This window comes from Arachis hypogaea, chromosome 19, assembly GCF_003086295.3.
Source record: "Arachis hypogaea cultivar Tifrunner chromosome 19, arahy.Tifrunner.gnm2.J5K5, whole genome shotgun sequence".
NCBI classification, from domain to species: Eukaryota; Viridiplantae; Streptophyta; class Magnoliopsida; order Fabales; family Fabaceae; genus Arachis; species Arachis hypogaea.
In genome coordinates, this window is record NC_092054.1 from 99,505,780 (window position 1) to 99,523,181 (window position 17,402).

General features: G+C 40.9%; 2 non-coding genes across 2 annotated transcripts; both read left to right on the forward strand.

Annotated features, from left to right (window-relative positions):
- The first annotated feature begins 6,699 nt into the window (after nt 1–6,699).
- Nucleotides 6,700–6,806, forward strand: LOC112781389 (small nucleolar RNA R71). Its single transcript, XR_003192167.1, has one exon. It is a non-coding gene; the product is annotated as a small nucleolar RNA R71 (small nucleolar RNA).
- A 9,844-nt stretch (nt 6,807–16,650) lies between these two features.
- On the forward strand, nt 16,651–16,758 carry LOC112781039 (small nucleolar RNA R71). The gene has a single exon (XR_003191838.1). It is a non-coding gene; the product is annotated as a small nucleolar RNA R71 (small nucleolar RNA).
- Nucleotides 16,759–17,402: the final 644 nt, after the last annotated feature.

Below are 17,402 nucleotides of genomic sequence, written 5' to 3' on the forward strand. Positions count from 1 at the left end.
ATCACTTTTCTCATTAACGTTGCAAGCTAGTCTTCATTCCACGTTAGTGGTCACGTTAGCTAGACTAACGTGGCTACTAACGTGGTTCTTCCTTGCTTCCTTTATCCTGAAATCAAGCAATAAAGTGCATCAAAGCTCTAATCCAAGTTATGAGACATGCATCATTCAATTTTTCCTTTAATTCATGCATAATTCTCATGAAATCATGTAAAATTCACATTGTTTGCTTGAATCAAGATGTAAGTGGTTATTTACCCAAAACTTGCTTATTTCCTAAGAAATTACATGAAACTACCTTAAAACCATAAAGAAAAGGTCAGTGAAACTGGCCAAAATGCCCTGGCATCACAACACCAAACTTAAAGCTTGCTTGTCCCTAAGCAAGTACTGGAACAAGAGAATGATGAATGAAATGACAAGATGAATGAATCATTATTGTGGAAGTCATGTTCTTGGTTTTATGGGGTTTCATGCATAGCAACTTAGGTTCATTCCTTTACTGGCTTTCAGACCTTTATCATGCCTTAGAATACTCACTTGATTGCACCCTTTGAGACTTTATTTATTGATCCCTTTGTCTTTCCAAGGTTTATTTCATCCTTAGGCTAAGTGTTCTGTGAGGGGGCGACTCTTTAAGATAAGCTTTCAGCCAACACTCCTGAACCAGTTGGTTCAAGGTGCTAGGTGTTGAAACACCCCTAATGACTTACTCCCTCAAGTCTCTCTCCCCCATACATGCACACCATAGGCACATGGTTTGTTATTTTCTTTCCTTGAGGTCTTGGTGTCCAGCACCTCTTTGGGTTACTAAATGTTCTGTAGCAAGGTTGCTCTTGATAGTGGATTTTCAGTTGATAATCCCGGGTTAGTTAACCCAAGTTACCAAGTGATGAAGCACTCCTAAGAACTTATTCATCCAAGCAGATCCTTGGTACAAGAGCACCACAGACACATCCCTCAAGTTTCAAGCCCTTGGTGCCTAGCCTTATTCTTTATTAACTTTTCTTTCTTTTTCAACTCTTATTGTTCTTTTCCTTTTTCTTATTAGGATCTTATTATTTAGCTAGTCTCATGGGGTGTGTTTCAAGTATATGATTCAGGATAGATAGTTGCCTTCCCACTTTGTTGGTGAACTAACTTAGCTAAGTGATTACTACACTACAAATTTAAGAACCTACTCCACAACTTGAACATCACTCTGGTCTTTCATAACATCTCTTTTTATTGGATTTAAAAGGATAAGCATAGAATAAGCAAGATGAAAATGAAAACAGGCAACTTGACTAGCAAGCATAGACCTAAGCAAAAACAAACATCAAATTCTAGTGAATCAAGCTTAAAGAGTGACTATTAATCAAGGGCACATTCAGACTTCCAAATTGATTATTTCCAAGCATATGGAATCAAGTAACAATACAACCTTTTGGTGATGCCTTCCAGCTACCCATTTGTTGTCATCCTCCATAGCTTCTGCATCCTTCCTCGCTTCCTTGGATGATGGTGCACTGTTTTTCCAAAAGATTGATTGAATCCCTGCAAAGTTATTGGAAGTTGCTTGTCCCCAAAGCACTTGAGAGATAGTTAGTATGCATGTATGCTTGTGCATTTCGGAACTTAACTTGGTGTGTGAACACCAAACTTAGTTCCTTGCCTAATACAGCAGGTTGAATGCATGCAAAAAATCTCATGTGTTGTTATCAGCAAGACAACTAGAAACTAACTACTGTTAAGTGGTTCCCCTAATTGGTTGGATCTAGCAATTTGCCCTTGAAGGAGTGTAGTGTGATTCTAACTGAAATCTTTGGTGGAACACCAAACTTGGAATTACACACTCACTCTTGTATTGTTTTGGTGTGTAACACCAAACTTAGCTCCTCACAATATGGGGGAAACTACTTGTGATTTTTATTAAAATACAAATGAAAAGAGAACTACCTTAGGTTGGGTTGCCTCCCAATGAAGCGCTCTTTTAGCGTCGCTAGCTCGACGATTCCTCCATCACTTGAGGTGATACTTCACTTTGGGGTTTTCCCCCATGTTGTCCATGTAGTGTTTGAGCATCTGTCCGTTAACAGTGAACGTCCTCTTTGAACTTTCCTCCATGATTTCTATGTGCCCATACGACGAGACCTTTGTGACAAGAAAGGGTCCTGACCACCTTGATTTGAGTTTCCCAAGGAAGAGTCTTAACTTGGAATTGTAGAGGAGCACTTGCTGTCCTTCTTTGAAGCTTCTGGGTGTTAAATGGAGGTCATGACTTCTCTTTGCCTTTCCATTATAAATCTTGGCATTTTCATAGGCTTGAGATCTGAACTCCTCCATTTCTTGCAGCTGCAAGACCCTCTTTTCACCAGCAGCAGTGCTATCAAAATTTAGCAGCTTGAGAGCCCAGAGGGCTTTGTGTTCCAGCTCCAATGGTAGATGACAAGCCTTTCCATACACCAGTTGGTATGGAGACATCTCGATTGGTGTTTTGAACGCCGTTCTGTATGTCCAAAGAGCATCATCCAGCTTCTTCGATCAATCCTTCCTTGATGCTCCCACAGTCTTTTCCAGAATCCTTTTTAGCTCTCTGTTAGATATCTCAGTTTGCCCACTTATTTGGGGATGGTAAGGCATGGAAATCTTGTGTTTCACTCCGTATCGTAGGAGGAGAGCTTCTAGTGGTCTGTTACAAAAATGGCTCCCTCCATCACTGATGAGTGCTCGTGGGACTCCGAACTGGCTAAAGATATTCTTTCTGAGGAAGTTCATGAGCACCTTGTTATCATTCGTTGGGGTTGCAATAGCCTCTACCCACTTGGAAACATAATCCACTGCTACCAAGATGTACTTGTTTGAATATGAGGTTGGGAAAGGTCCCATGAAATCGATTCCCCACACATCAAACAGTTCCAGTTCTAAGATGAAATTTTGTGGCATCTCATTTCTTTTGGGTAAGTTTCCAGCTCTTTGACATTCATTGCAATTCTTTACCAGTTCTTTGGGATCCTTGAAAAGGGTGGGCCAAAAAAATTCGCTTTTTAATACCTTGGTTGCAGTTCTGTCCCCTCCAAAATGGCCTCCATAGCATGAGCTGTGGTAGTTCTACAAGACCTCTCGTCCCTCTTCTTCCGAGACACATCTTCTCAGAATTCCATCTGAACACTTCTTGAAGAGATATGGTTCATCCCAAACAAAATACTTTACGTCATTGATGAGCTTTCTTTTCTGGTGTTTGTTGATGTCTGGATGTAAAGCCCCAGTTGCCTTAAAATTGGCAATATCTGCAAACCAGGGTGCTCTGCGAATCGTCATCAACTGCTCATCTGGGAAGAACTCATTTACATTTGTATCATGTGTTCCTCCTTTATCATGAGGGATTCTGGATAGGTGATCTGCTACCTTGTTCTCCACTCCTTTCTTGTCTTTGATTTCAATATTGAATTCCTGCAACAATAAGATCTATCTTATTAGTCTTGGTTTTGATTCTTGCTTGGCAAACAAATATTTAAGTGCTGTGTGATCTGTGAAGACAATCAATTTGGCACCAATGAGGTATGATCTAAACTTGTCAAATGCAAAAACTATTGCCAGCAACTCCTTTTCAGTAGTGGTATAGTTTCTTTGAGTATCATTGAGGACTTTGCTGGCATAGTATATCACATGGACCAAGTTATCTTTCCTCTGTCCTAACACTGCCCCAATTGTGAAATCAGATACATCGCACATCAGTTCAAATGGTAGGTTCCAGTTAGGTGGGGAAATAATAGGGGCAGATGATAACCTCTTTTTCAAGTTTTCAAATGCCAGCATGCACTTTTCATCAAAGATAAATGGTGTATCAGATACAAGGAGATTGCTTAAGGGCTTGGTTATCTTTGAAAAATCTTTAATAAACCTTCTATAAAAGCCAGCATGCCCTAGAAAACTCCTAATTGCCTTGACATCACTTGGTGGAGGTAATTTTTCAATGAGTTCCACCTTGGCTCTGTCCACTTCAATGCCTTGGTTAGAAACCTTATGACCAAGAACTATTCCTCCTGTCGACATTTCTCTCAATTCAAGACCAAATTAGTTTCTTGACATCTTTTTAATACCAGGGCCAGGTGATCTAGGCAATTAGGAAAAGAGTCTCCAAATACTGAGAAGTCATCCATAAAAACTTCGATGAATTTTTCTATCATATCTGAAAAAATGGAAAGCATGCATCGTTGGAAAGTTGCAGGTGTATTGCATAGCCCAAATGGCATGCGCCTGTAGGCAAACACTCCATAAGGGTAGGTGAAGGAGGTTTTCTCTTGGTCTCTTGGATCAACCACTATTTGGTTATATCCTGAATAACCGTCGAGAAAACAGTAATATGCATGTTCTGCAAGTCTTTCCAGCATCTGATCCATGAAAGGAAGAGGGAAATGATCTTTTTGTGTAGCTTCGTTGAGTTTTCTGTAGTCTATGCACATCCGCCATCCTGTGACGGTCCTTGTAGGGATTAGTTCATTCTTCTCATTGGGGACTACAGTGATTCCTCCTTTTTTTGGAACAACTTACACAGGGCTGACCCATGGGCTGTCTGAGATCGGATAGATCACTCCTCCTTGCCACAACTTCATGACTTCTTTATGTACCACTTCTTTCATGACTGGATTCAGCCTCCTTTGGGGTTGAATGGATGGTTTGGCATCATCTTCCAACAGTATTTTATGCATACATATGGCCGAACTGATTCCCTTCAAGTCAGCAAGGGTCCATCCTATGCCATCTTTGTGCCTTTGCAATACTTCAAGTAGCTCTTCCTCTTGTTGTTGGCTGAGGGATGAATTTATGATCACTGGATAACTTACGTTTTCTCCTAGATATGCATACTTGAGAGTGGGTGGCAGTGCCTTTAGTTCAAGTTTGGGTGCTTCTTTCTTCCCATTCTTCTCCTCTATTGTGCCCTGAACTTGAACCTCAGCTGTTGCAGCTTCTTCACTTGATGCTGATTCCTCCTCTTCTGTTAATCCCTCAAGTTCTTCTTCTTCAAAAGTCTCTTGTACTACATCTTCCAGTGAGTCTAACCTCATACATTCTCCCGATGGTTCCTGTGGATAGTTCATGGCCTTGAACACATTGATCATCATTGTTTCATTGTGTAGTCTAAGGGTCAGTTCACCCTTTTGGACATTGATGACAGCTCCGGCAGTAGCTAAGAATGGTCTGTCCAAGATGATAGAAGCCTTAGCTCCTTCCTTCATGTCCAACACTACAAAGTCTGCTGGAAAGATAAAGTCTCCTACCTTCACTAGCAAGTCTTCCACTATGCCGTGAGGAAACTTGAATGATCGGTTTGCCAGTTGTAAGGCCATTTTTGTTGGTTTGGCCTCCTCAATCTTTATTTTTCTCATCATAGCTACAGACATCAGATTTATGCTGGCTCCTAGATCACATAGAGCCTTTTCCACTGTTATTTCTCCTATAATACAAGGAATCTGGAAGCTCCCAGGATCCTTCATTTTCTGGGGCAATTTATGCTGAATGATGGCACTACATTCTTCAGTCAGTATCACAGTATCATTGTTCTTCCAGCTTCTCTTCTTGGTCATCAACTCCTTCAAGAACTTGGCATAGAGCGGCATTCGCTCTATTGCTTCAGCAAAGGGTATGTTAATCTGTAGTTTCTTGAAGATTTCTAAAAATCTGGAGAACTGGCTGTCATCCCCCTTCTTCTTCAGTTGTTGAGGATATGGGACTTTCGGAACATATAGCTTCAGCTCTCCTTCCTTTTGATGTGAGTTGGAGGTGGGGACTTGAACTTCATCTTGTTCCTCCTTCTTTCCAATTGAATCTTTCTCTTGTGATTGCTTGGAAGTCTCCTTCAGTTCCTTCCCACTTCTGAGGGTGATGGCTTGACACTCCTCCCTTGGCCTTGACTCAATGTTGCTGCAAAGGTCATGGCCAGGAGCTTGCTAGAATAGGTAGCTAATTTGTATCTCAAGTTTGTTGATGGCAGCATCTTGATTTTGCAGGTTAGATCGCACTTCCTCTCGGAACATCTTACTATCTTGAATCTCCTTGCATATGCCTTCAAGTAGAGTCTCAATCCTTGATAGTCTTTCTTCCGATGATGGAGATTTGAGATTGGAAGGATGAGAAGGGCCATTTTGACTTTGGTATGGATATTGAGAAGTGTTGTTGGGTGGGTGTTGGTATGACCTCTGTGTGGAGTGTTGGTGAGTTGCATTGTTGTTGGGGTTATGGCGTCTCTGATCTTGGCCTTGGTCTTGTTGATTTCCCCACTCAAAGTTTTGGTGGTTCCTCCAACCAGGATTATACATTTTGGAGTATGGGTCATGATTCTGCCTAGGTGAATTCCCAATGTAGTTGGCTTGTTCCTGATCACCCTCTGCTTTTTCATTCACTCCTTCTTGGGTTGCTGCTGAAGTGGTGATTGCTGCTACTTGATTCCTCTCCATCTTCTTGGTGAGATCAGCTAATTACTTGGTAATCATCTTGTTTTGAGCTAGCAGTGCATCCACATTGTTCAGCTCCATCACTCCTCTAGTGTTGCCTCTTTCAGAAGCATAGAAGTAGTCATTCTCTGCTACAGTCTCAATGACATCTATGGCTTCTTCAATGGTCTTCTTCTTGTTCAGAGATCCCCTGGATGAGTAGTCTACTGCCTTCTTTGATTCATACGAAAGGCCTTCATAGAAAATGTGCAACTGCACCCATTCATTGAACATATCTGGCGGGCATCTTCTTGTCAAGTCTTTAAACCTCTCCCATGCTTCATATAGAGTCTCACTATCCTGCTGCCTGAATGTTTGTACCTCAGCTCTCAACATGTTGATCCGTTGAGGAGGATAGAATCTTGGCAAGAACTTGTTCACCACATCTTCCCAGGTTGCTAAACTCTCCTTTGGAAAGGATTCTAGCTATTTAGCTGCTTTGTCCTTAAGCGAGAAGGGAAACAGAAGTAGTCTATAGGTGTCAGGATGAACACCATTAGACTTCACAGTATCGCATATCCTCAGGAAGGTGGTTAGATGTTGATTGGGGTCTTCTTGGACACTTCCTATGAATGAACAATTGTTCTGAACAAGGGTGATGAGCTATGGCTTTAGTTCAAAGTTGTTGGCATGTATGGTTGGCCTTTGGATGCTACTCCTACAACTTCCTGGGTTTGGGTTGATGTAAGAACCCAGAACTCTTCTCTCTTGCCCAGCCTGATGCGCTGGACCTTCTCTGCTATGGTTATGAGCCTCTTCTTCATGATGGTTTTCCATATTCTCATCCATGTTTGGTTCAAAGTACTCTTCCTCTTCCTCAGCACCAACTACTCTCTTTCCTCTTGCTTCCCTTCTTAATCTAAGGAAGGTCCTCTCAGATTCAGAATCAAAGGAAGTTGAAGCCCCGCTTCTTCTACCTGTCATACAACCAACAAGGCACAAGTAAGAAGGATAGGTGCAAACAATAACTTCTACAGAAATGTTGTTAGTGTGAGTGATGCAATATATCAAATAGTTAGTGGGTTAGTGACTGAATTGTAAACAACTAAGAAAATGGGTAGGGGAAAGGGAAGAAAATAGCTAAATAGAAAGTAAATTACTCAAATAAACTTAAATCAAACAAAATAAAAACAAATGCTCAATCTAGTTATCCACCAATTTAATCATTGTTGATACAAAATCAATCTCCGGCAACGGCGCCATAAACTTGATGCACGGAAACTTGTCCCTTAACAAATTTCCCTCGGCAGGTATACCGAATTGTCGTCAAGTAAAAACTCACAGTAGAGTGAGGTCGAATCCCACAGGGATTGATTGGTCAAGCAACTTTAATTGGAAGAATGTTCTAGTTGAGCTAAGCAGAAAGTGAGTTGAGAATTGCAGGAAATTAAATGGCGGGAAAGTAAATAGCAGAAAATAAATGACGGAAAGTAAATTGCAGAATCTTAAATGGGGAAGAGACGTTTAGCATGAAAGTAAATGGCATAAAGTAAAGAGAATGGGTAAGATCAGAAATGGGGAATTCATTGGGCTTAGGAGATGTTGCATTCTCTGGATCAAGTTCATTTTCATCTCTTCCTCAATCAATGCATTCATTGATCTCCTTGGCAATCTTAAGTGATTGAATTCCAATTCCTTGGTAATTCAATCTCTCAAATCAGATCAATAGCCAATTCCTTAGTCTAATTGCTCATGAGAAGAGATGAAGTGTGGTCACTGATTATACCACATGTATTTCCAAATCAAAGTATTGGGAGAATTATATGTCACCATATCTGCCCAAACCCCAATTTGGTCCAACATGAGAAAACATTTCTAGCATGATCTCTTCATCCCTTTTCCAAGGTTCAGAAGAGATCCAAGTATGAATAGCTTCTTTTCCAAGATAACTACTCAATTGGATGAAGATTGAAAGCTTTCTAGTAAAATCAAGAGAAAAGAAAGAAGAAGAATAATGAAAACTATTATTGATCCATCAAATTACAATAGAGCTCCCTAACCCAATGAAAGGGGTTTAGTTGTTCATAGCTCTGGGAATGGAAAGCAAAGATGGAGAGTACATTCTGAAAGTTAAACTAGAAGTGCAGAGAAAGTAAAATACAAAGAGTAATTCTAATAATGCCAAAAGTTTTTTTCTAGTTCAAAGCTCTCCCTATTTATACTATTCTTCTGATCTTCTAGTTGGCTCTTCAAGTCTTGGATATGAGCCTTTGAATCTTGAGTTGAAGTAGTTATCTTCTTCAGTGGGCTCAGCTTTACTTACAGAGAAAGTGTGAAGTAGCCAGGGACTTTAGCTTAGAGCGTTAGTGGTGTTAACGTTAAGTGAAAATGTGGGGTTGAGAACGTTAGTGACAATCACCTTTTTCACTAATATTCCTAACCCAAAGTGGTCCACGTTAACTTCAACATTAGTGGCACTAACGTGACCACTAACGTTGACCCTTGGGCCTTTGCAAACGTTACTGGGGTTTACCTTTTTTAATAACGTTGAGAGTACCCCTTTCTCCCTACGTTAGAGTTCACGTTAGAATAGTTAACGTGGCCTTTAACGTAGGCTTGCCAAATCTTCGAGAGCGTTAGTGACACTTACCTTTGTCACTAACGCTTCAGAACGCCCCTACTTCCCACATTAGAGTTCACGTTAACTAGGTTAACGTGACTTCTAACGTGGTATTGATAGCCATCTGCAACGTTAGTGACAAAGGTGAGTGTCACTAACGTTGGCTCATCATCCCTCTTCTCCACGTTAGCTTCCACGTTAATGTAATTAACGTGGCAACTAACGTGGCTCATAGTGGCTCAATCCAACGTTAGTGACAAAGGTGAGTGTCACTAACGTTGGTGATTCTTGCTCCCTCCATGTTAGAGTCCACGTTAACTAGGTTAACGTGGCTTTTAACGTAGCCAATATGGGCTTAGTCCAACGTTAGTGACAAAGGTAAGTATCACTAACGTTGGCATCATCTTCTTCTTCCACGTTAGAGCTCACGTTAACTAAGTTAACGTGGCTCTTAACGTGGCCAATTGCCCCTTTTGGAACGTTAGTGGCACTTACTTTTACCACTAACGTTGGAGTTCTACTTCTCTTCCACGTTAGCTTCCACGTTAGCATAGTTAACGTGGCAACTGACTTGGGCTATGATGGCTCACGAAGGCGTTATTGGCAATCACTTTTCTCATTAACGTTGCAAGCTAGCCTTCATTCCACGTTAGTGGTCACGTTAGCTAGACTAACATGGCTACCAACGTGGTTCTTCCTTGCTTCCTTTATCCTGAAATCAAGCAATAAAGTGCATCAAAGCTCTAATCCAAGTTATGAGACATGCATCATTCAATTTGTCCTTTAATTCATGCATAATTCTCATGAAATCATGTAAAATTCACATTGTTTGCTTGAATCAAGATGTAAGTGATTATTTACCCAAAACTTGCTTATTTTCTAAGAAATTGCATGAAACTACCTTAAAACCTTAAAGAAAAGGTCAGTGAAACTGGCCAAAATGCCCTGGCATCACAACACCAAACTTAAAGCTTGCTTGTCCCTAAACAAGTACTGGAACAAGAGAATGATGAATGAAATGACAAGATGAATGAATCATTATTGTGGAAGTCATGTTCTTGGTTTTATGGGGTTTCATGCATAGCAACTTAGGTTCATTCCTTTACTGGCTTTCAGACCTTTATCATGCCTTGGAATACTCACTTGATTGCACCCTTTGAGACTTTTATTTATTGATCCCTTTGTCTTTCCAAGGTTTATTTCATCCTTAGGCTAAGTGTTCTGTGAGGGGGCGACTCTTTAGGATAAGCTTTCAGCCAACACTCCTGAACCAGTTGGTTCAAGGTGCTAGGTGTTGAAACACCCCTAAGGACTTACTCCCTCAAGTCTCTCTCCCCCATACATGCACACCACAGCACATGGTTTGTTATTTTCTTTCCTTGAGGTCTTGGTGTCCAGCACCTCTTTGGGTTACTAAATGTTCTGTAGCAAGGTTGCTCTTGATAGTGGATTTTCAGTTGATAATCCCGGGTTAGTTAACCCAAGTTACCAAGTGATGAAGCACTCCTAAGAACTTATTCATCCAAGCAGATCCTTGGTACAAGAGCACCACAGACACATCCCTCAAGTTTCAAGCCCTTGGTGCCTAGCCTTATTCTTTATTATATTTTCTTTCTTTTTCAACTCTTATTGTTCTTTTCCTTTTTCTTATTAGGATCTTATTATTTAGCTAGTCTCATGGGGTGTGTTTCAAGTATATGATTCAGGACAGATAATTGCCTTCCCACCTTGTTGGTGAACCAACTTAGCTAAGTGATTACTACACAGAATTGGGTGAACCAACTTAGCTTTAGTGAGGTGATTAGTTTAGTTAAGCTAACAGTGGTAAATTAGGTGAAATTGTATTGATAGAATGTAAATTGCAGAAGGTATAAAGTGCAGAAGGGGATTGGGTGCTGGGAAATTAAATGAAGCAGTAAATTAGAACTCAGAATAATTGCAGAAGATTTAAATTGCATGAAGGTAAATTGAAAGCAATGGGAATAGAAAGCAATGGGAACAGAAGATTAAAATCAAGCTCAATGTAAACTGAATTGTAAAATTTCAGAAAAGAAAATTTGCAGAAGAGGATTATCAGAAACTGAAATTGCATAAGCCAAATTGAATTCAATACTGAAATGTAAAAAATGCAAAAAAATAAAAGTGTTTCAAGAGAGCCTTTTATTCTACTCCTACTCATACTCATACTGCTGCCTACTACTACTGCAGCCTCTCCAGCGCCTCCTTTTTTCTAACAGAACTAAAGCCTTTTTATAGGCATTCCTAAATAACAAATAAAATTAAAATTGAAAACAAATTACAACTCAAATGAAATTCCTATTTTAACTGTGTCTTGTGCCTTTGAGTGACGTCAATGGGCTCTACCTCCTTTGGATTTTCAATGGGCTTTGAATCAGATTAATTAAGCCAGAGCTGCAGCTTCCAGGAGAACGGAGCATTTTCAAATTGAGCACAGCGTTCATTCAACCACGCGTACGCGTCCCATACGCTTGCGCGTGCTTTTGCGTTTTCGCCCATCCACGCGTACGCGTCCTTCACGCTTACGCGTGCTTGTCACGTACGCGTGCGCGTCCCTTGCAGCGTTCTCTATGTGAGTGTAGCGTTCTTCAATTGAGCGCTGCCCATGCGTACGCGTCACCTACGCGTACGTGTGGGTCTTCAAACATGCCACTTCCACGCTGCCGTTCAGCCCACGCTTGCACGTGCTTCTTCAGATATGTCACATCCACGTGTACGCGTCATGCACGCGTACGCGTCAATGGCTGAGCTTCTGGTGCGCAGAAATTGTGATTACACTTTGACTATGTAAAATTCATCGCTCTTTCTTTCCCTGGTAATGGCGCCAAAAACATGATGCCAATACCATGGTTCACAACTTCGCACAACTAACCAACAAGTGCACTGGGTCGTCCAAGTAATACCTTACGTGAGTAAGGGTTGAATCCCACAGAGATTGTTGGTATGAAGCAAGCTATGGTCACCTTGTACATCTCAGTCAGGCGGTTATAGAATAGTAATGGGGTTTTCGAAAATAATTAATAAAATAGGGATAGAAATACTTATGTAAATCATTGGTGAGAATTTCAAATAAGCGAATAGAGATGCTTTCGTTCCTCTGAACCTCTGCTTTCCTGCTATCTTCATCCAATCAGTCTTACTCCTTTCCATGGCTGGCTTTATGTGATGCATCACCATTGTCAATGGCTACTTTCGGTCTTCTCTCGGGAAAATGATCCAAATGCCCTGTCACAGCACGGCTAATCGTCTGGAGGCATCACCCTTGTCAATGGTTACATCCTATCCTCTCAGTGAAAATGGTCAACGCACCCTGTCATGGCACGGTTATTCATCTGTCGGTTCTCGATCATGCTGGAATAGGATTTACTATCCTTTTGCGTCTGTCACTACACCCAGCAATCGCGAGTTTGAAGCTCGTCACAGTCATTCAATCATTGAATCCTACTCAGAATACCACAGACAAGGTTTAGACTTTCCGGATTCTCTTGAATGCCGCCATCATTCTAGCTTACACCACGAAGATTCTGATTAAGAGATCTAAGAGATACTCATTCAATCTAATGTAGAACGGAAGTGGTTGTCAGGCACGCGCTCATAGGGAATGATGATGATTGTCACGTTCATCACATTCAGGTTGAAGTGCGAATGAATATCTTAGAAGCGAAATAAGATGAGTTGAATAGAAAACAGTAGTACTTTGCATTAATCTTTGAGGAACAGCAGAGCTCCACACCTTAATCTATGGAGTGTAGAAACTCTACCGTTAAAAATACATAAGGGAATAGAGGGTAAGCATGGCCGAATGGCCAGCCTCCCATGGAGGTCTAGAGATCTAAAAATGATCAAAAGATGTCTAATACAATAGTAAAAGGTCCTATTTATAATAAACTAGCTACTAGGGTTTACAGAAGTAAGTAATTGATGCATAAATCCACTTCCGGGGCCCACTTGGTGTGTGCTTGGGCTGAGCTTTGAGTGTTGCACGTGTAGAGGTCATTCTTGGAGTTGAACGCCAGCTTTTGTGCCATTTTGGGCGTTGAACTCCACTTTGCAGCTTGTTTCTGGCGTTGGACGCCAGAATTGGGCAGAGAGCTGGCGTTGAACGCCAGTTTGCATCGTCTAAACTTGGGCAAAGTATAAACTATTATACATTGCTGGAAAGCCCTAGATGTCTACTTTCCAACGCAATTGGAAGCGTGCTATTTTGAGTTCTGTAGCTCCAGAAAATCCACTTTGAGTGCAGGGAGGTCAGAATCCAACAGCATCAACAGTACTTCTTCAACCTCTGAATCTGATTTTTGCTCAAGTCCCTCAATTTCAGCCAGAAAATACCTGAAATCATAGAAAAACACAAAAACTCATAGTAAAGTCCAGAAATGTGAATTTAACATAAAAACTAATGAAAACATCCCTAAAAGTAACTAGATCCTACTATCCACTGATGCTCAAAGCCTTGGGATCCTTTTTATTTACCCTTGCCTTTTGGTTTTAAGGGTTATTGGCTTTTTTGCTCTTGCCTCTTGGTTTTAAGAGCATTTGGCTTTTTCTGCTTGCTTTTTCTTTTTTTTTCTATTTTTTTTGCCTATTTTTTTTTTCTGCAAGCTTTGTTCTTTGCTGCTTTTTCTTGCTTCAAGAATCATTTTTATGATTTTTCAGATTATCAAATAACATGTCTCCTTGTCATCATTCTTTCAAGAGCCAACATATTTAACATTCTTAAACAACAACTTCAAAAGACATATGCACTATTTAAGCATACATTCAGAAAACAAGAAGCATTGTCACCACATCAATATAATTAAACTTAGTTCAAGGATAAATTCAAAACTCATGTACTTCTTGTTCTTTTGAATTAAAACATTTTTCATTTAAGAGAGGTGATGGATTCATAAGACATTCATAACTTTTAAGACATGGTTACTAACTACTAATGATCATGTAATGAAGACACAAACATGGATAAGCACTTAACATAGAAAACGAAAAACAGAGAAAGTAAGAACAAGGAATGAGTCCACCTTAGTGATGATGGCGTTTCCTTCTTGAGGAATCAATGATGTTCTTGAGCTCTTCTATGTCTCTTCCTTGCCTTTGTGGCTTGATTCCTAGTGATTTTTGGTATTTCTATCCTCAGTTGCTTCTAATAACTATGTGGAGGGAAGTGCATCCCCTGAGGTATCTCAGGGATCTCTTGATTTGCAGCCACATGTTCTACCACTGAGCTATAGATCCTTTACATAATTGTTTTACCACACCAAACTTAGAATGTTGCTCGCCCTCGAGCAAAAGAAGAAGGAATATATGAAGAAGAAGATGTGGAAAAAACTAGGATTATGAGGAAGGAAGGTGGGGATCCTGTGGGGTCCACAAATCCTGAGATGATCCTGTGAGGTCCACAGATCTTGAGGTGTCAAGGCATTTACATCCCTGCACCCAATTAGGCATGCAAAATGCCCTTGCACACAACTCTGGGTGTTCAGCGCCAGATTGGTGCTTGTTCTGGGCGTTGAACGCCCATTTGTGGCCCATTTCTGGCGTTGAACGCCAGAACCAAGCTTGTTCTGGGTGTTCAGCGCCAGCTCTTCTCCAGGGTGCATTTCTGGCGTTCAAACGCCCAGATGCTGCCCATTTCTGGCGTTCAGCGCCAGAACCATGCTCTGTTCTGGCGTTGAACGCCCAAAACATGCTTCTTACTGGCGTTTAAACGCCAGTAAGGTCTTCCTCCAGGGTGTGATTTTTCTTCTGCTATTTTTGATTCCGTTTTTAATTTTTATATTTATTTTGTGACTCCACATGATCATGAACCTATAAAGACATATAACTAAGAAAAATATAGTTAGATAAATAGAAATTGGGTTGCCTCCCAACAAGCGCTTCTTTAATGTCAATAGCTTGACAGTGGGCTCTCATGGAGCCTCACAGATGTGCAGAGCTTTGTTGAGACCTCCCAACACCAAACTTAGAGTTTGGATATGGGGGTTTGACACCAAACTTAGAGTTTGGTTGTGGCCTCCCAACACCAAACTTAGAGTTTGACTGTGGGGGCTTTGGTTGACTCTGCTTTGAGAGAAGCTTTTTCTGCTTCCTCTCCATGGATGCAGAGAGAGATCCTTGAGTTGTAAACACAAGGTTGTCCTTATTTAATTGAAGGATCAATTCTCCTCTGTCCACATCAATCACAGCTCTTGCTGTGGCTAGGAAAGGTCTTCCTAGGATGATGGATTCATCCTCTTCCTTTCCAATATCCAGGACTATGAAATCAGCAGGGATGTAAAGGCCTTCAACCTTTACTAACACGTCCTCTACTTGTCCATAAGCCTGTTTTCTTGAATTGTCTGCCATCTCTAATGAGATTTTAGCAGCTTGCACCCCATAGATTCCCAGTTTCTCTATTACAGAGAGGGGCATGAGGTTTATTCCTGAACCAAGGTCACACAGAGTCTTAAAGATCATGGTGCCTATGGTACAAGGTATTATGAACTTTCCAGGATCCTGTCTCTTCTGAGGCAATGTCAGTTGATCCAGATCACTTAGTTCATTGATGAACAAGGGAGGTTCATCTTCCCAAGTATCAATACCAAATAATTTGGCATTCAGCTTCATGATTGCACCAAGGAACTTGGCAGCTTGCTCTTCAGTAACATCCTCATTCTCTTCAGAAGAGGAATACTCATCAGTGCTCATGAATGGCATAAGGAGGTTCAATGGAATCTCTATGGTCTCTATATGAGCCTCAGAGTCCTTTGGTTCCTCAGAGGGAAACTCCTTATTGATCACTGGGCGTCCCAGGAGGTCTTCCTCCTTGGGATTCATGTCCTCCTCTCCCTCATTGGGTTCGGCCATGGTAATTAATTCAATGGCCTTGCACTCTCCTTTTGGATTCTCTTCTGTATTGCTTGGGAGAGTACTAGGAGGGATTTCAGTGATCCTTTTACTCAGCTGGCCCACTTGTGCTTTCAAGTTTCTAATGGAAGACCTTGTTTCATTCATGAAACTCACAGTGGCCTTAGATAGATCAGAGACTAAATTTGCTAAGCTAGATGGATTCTGCTCAGAATTCTCTGTCTGTTGCTGAGTGGATGATGGAAAAGGCTTGCTATTGCTAAACTTGTTTCTTCCACCATTATTAAAGTCTTGTTGAGGCTTTTGATCCTTCCATGAGAGATTTGGATGATTTCTCCATGATGGATTATAGGTGTTTCCATATGGTTCACCCATGTAATTTACCTCTGCTATTGCAGGGTTCTCAGGATCATAAGCTTCTTCTTCATAAGAAGCCTCTTGAGTACTGTTGGATGCAGCTTGCATTCCATTCAGACTCTGAGAAATCATATTGACTTGCTGAGTCAATATTTTATTCTGAGCCAATATGGCATTCAGAGTATCAATTTCAAGAACTCCCTTCTTCATAGGCGTCCCATTACTCACAAGATTCCTCTCAGAAGTGTACATGAACTGGTTATTAGCAACCATGTCAATGAGTTCTTGAGCTTCTGCAGGCGTTTTCTTTAGGTGAATGGATCCACCTGCAGAAGTGTCCAATGACATCTTTGATAGCTCAGATAAACCATCATAGAATATATCCAGGATGGTCCATTCTGAAAGCATGTCAGAGGGACACTTTTTGGTCAACTGTTTGTATCTTTCCCAAGCTTCATAGAGGGATTCACCATCTTTTTGTTTGAAGGTTTGAACATCCACTCTAAGCTTGCTCAGCTTTTGAGGAGGAAAGAACTTGGCTAAGAAAGCCGTGACCAGCTTATCCCAAGAGTTCAGGCTGTCTTTAGGTTGAGAGTCCAACCATATTCTAGCTCTGTCTCTTACAGCAAAAGGGAAAAGCATGAGCCTGTAGACTTCAGGATCTACTCCATTAGTCTTAACAGTATCACAAATCTGCAAGAATTCAGTTAAGAACTGAAAAGGATCTTCAGATGGAAGTCCATGAAACTTGCAGTTCTGCTACATCAGAGAAACTAGCTGAGGTTTCAGCTCAAAATTGTTTGCTCCAATGGTAGGAATGGAGATGCTTCTTCCATGTAAATTGGAATTTGGTGCAGTAAAGTCACCAAGCATTCTCCTTGCATTGTTGTTGGGTTCGGCTGCCATCTCCTTTACTTGTTCGAAATTTTCAATCAAGTTGTCTCTGAATTGTTGTAATTTAGCTTCTCTTAGTTTCCTCTTCAGAGTCCTTTCAGGTTCTGGATCAGCTTCAACAAGAATGCCTTTTTCCTTGTTCCTGCTCATAAGAAAGAGAAGAAAACAAGAAAAGAAGAGGAATCCTCTTTGTCACAGTAAAGAGGTTCCTTATTATTAGTAGAAGAAAAGAAGAAGAGAAATATCTGAACTCAGAAAGA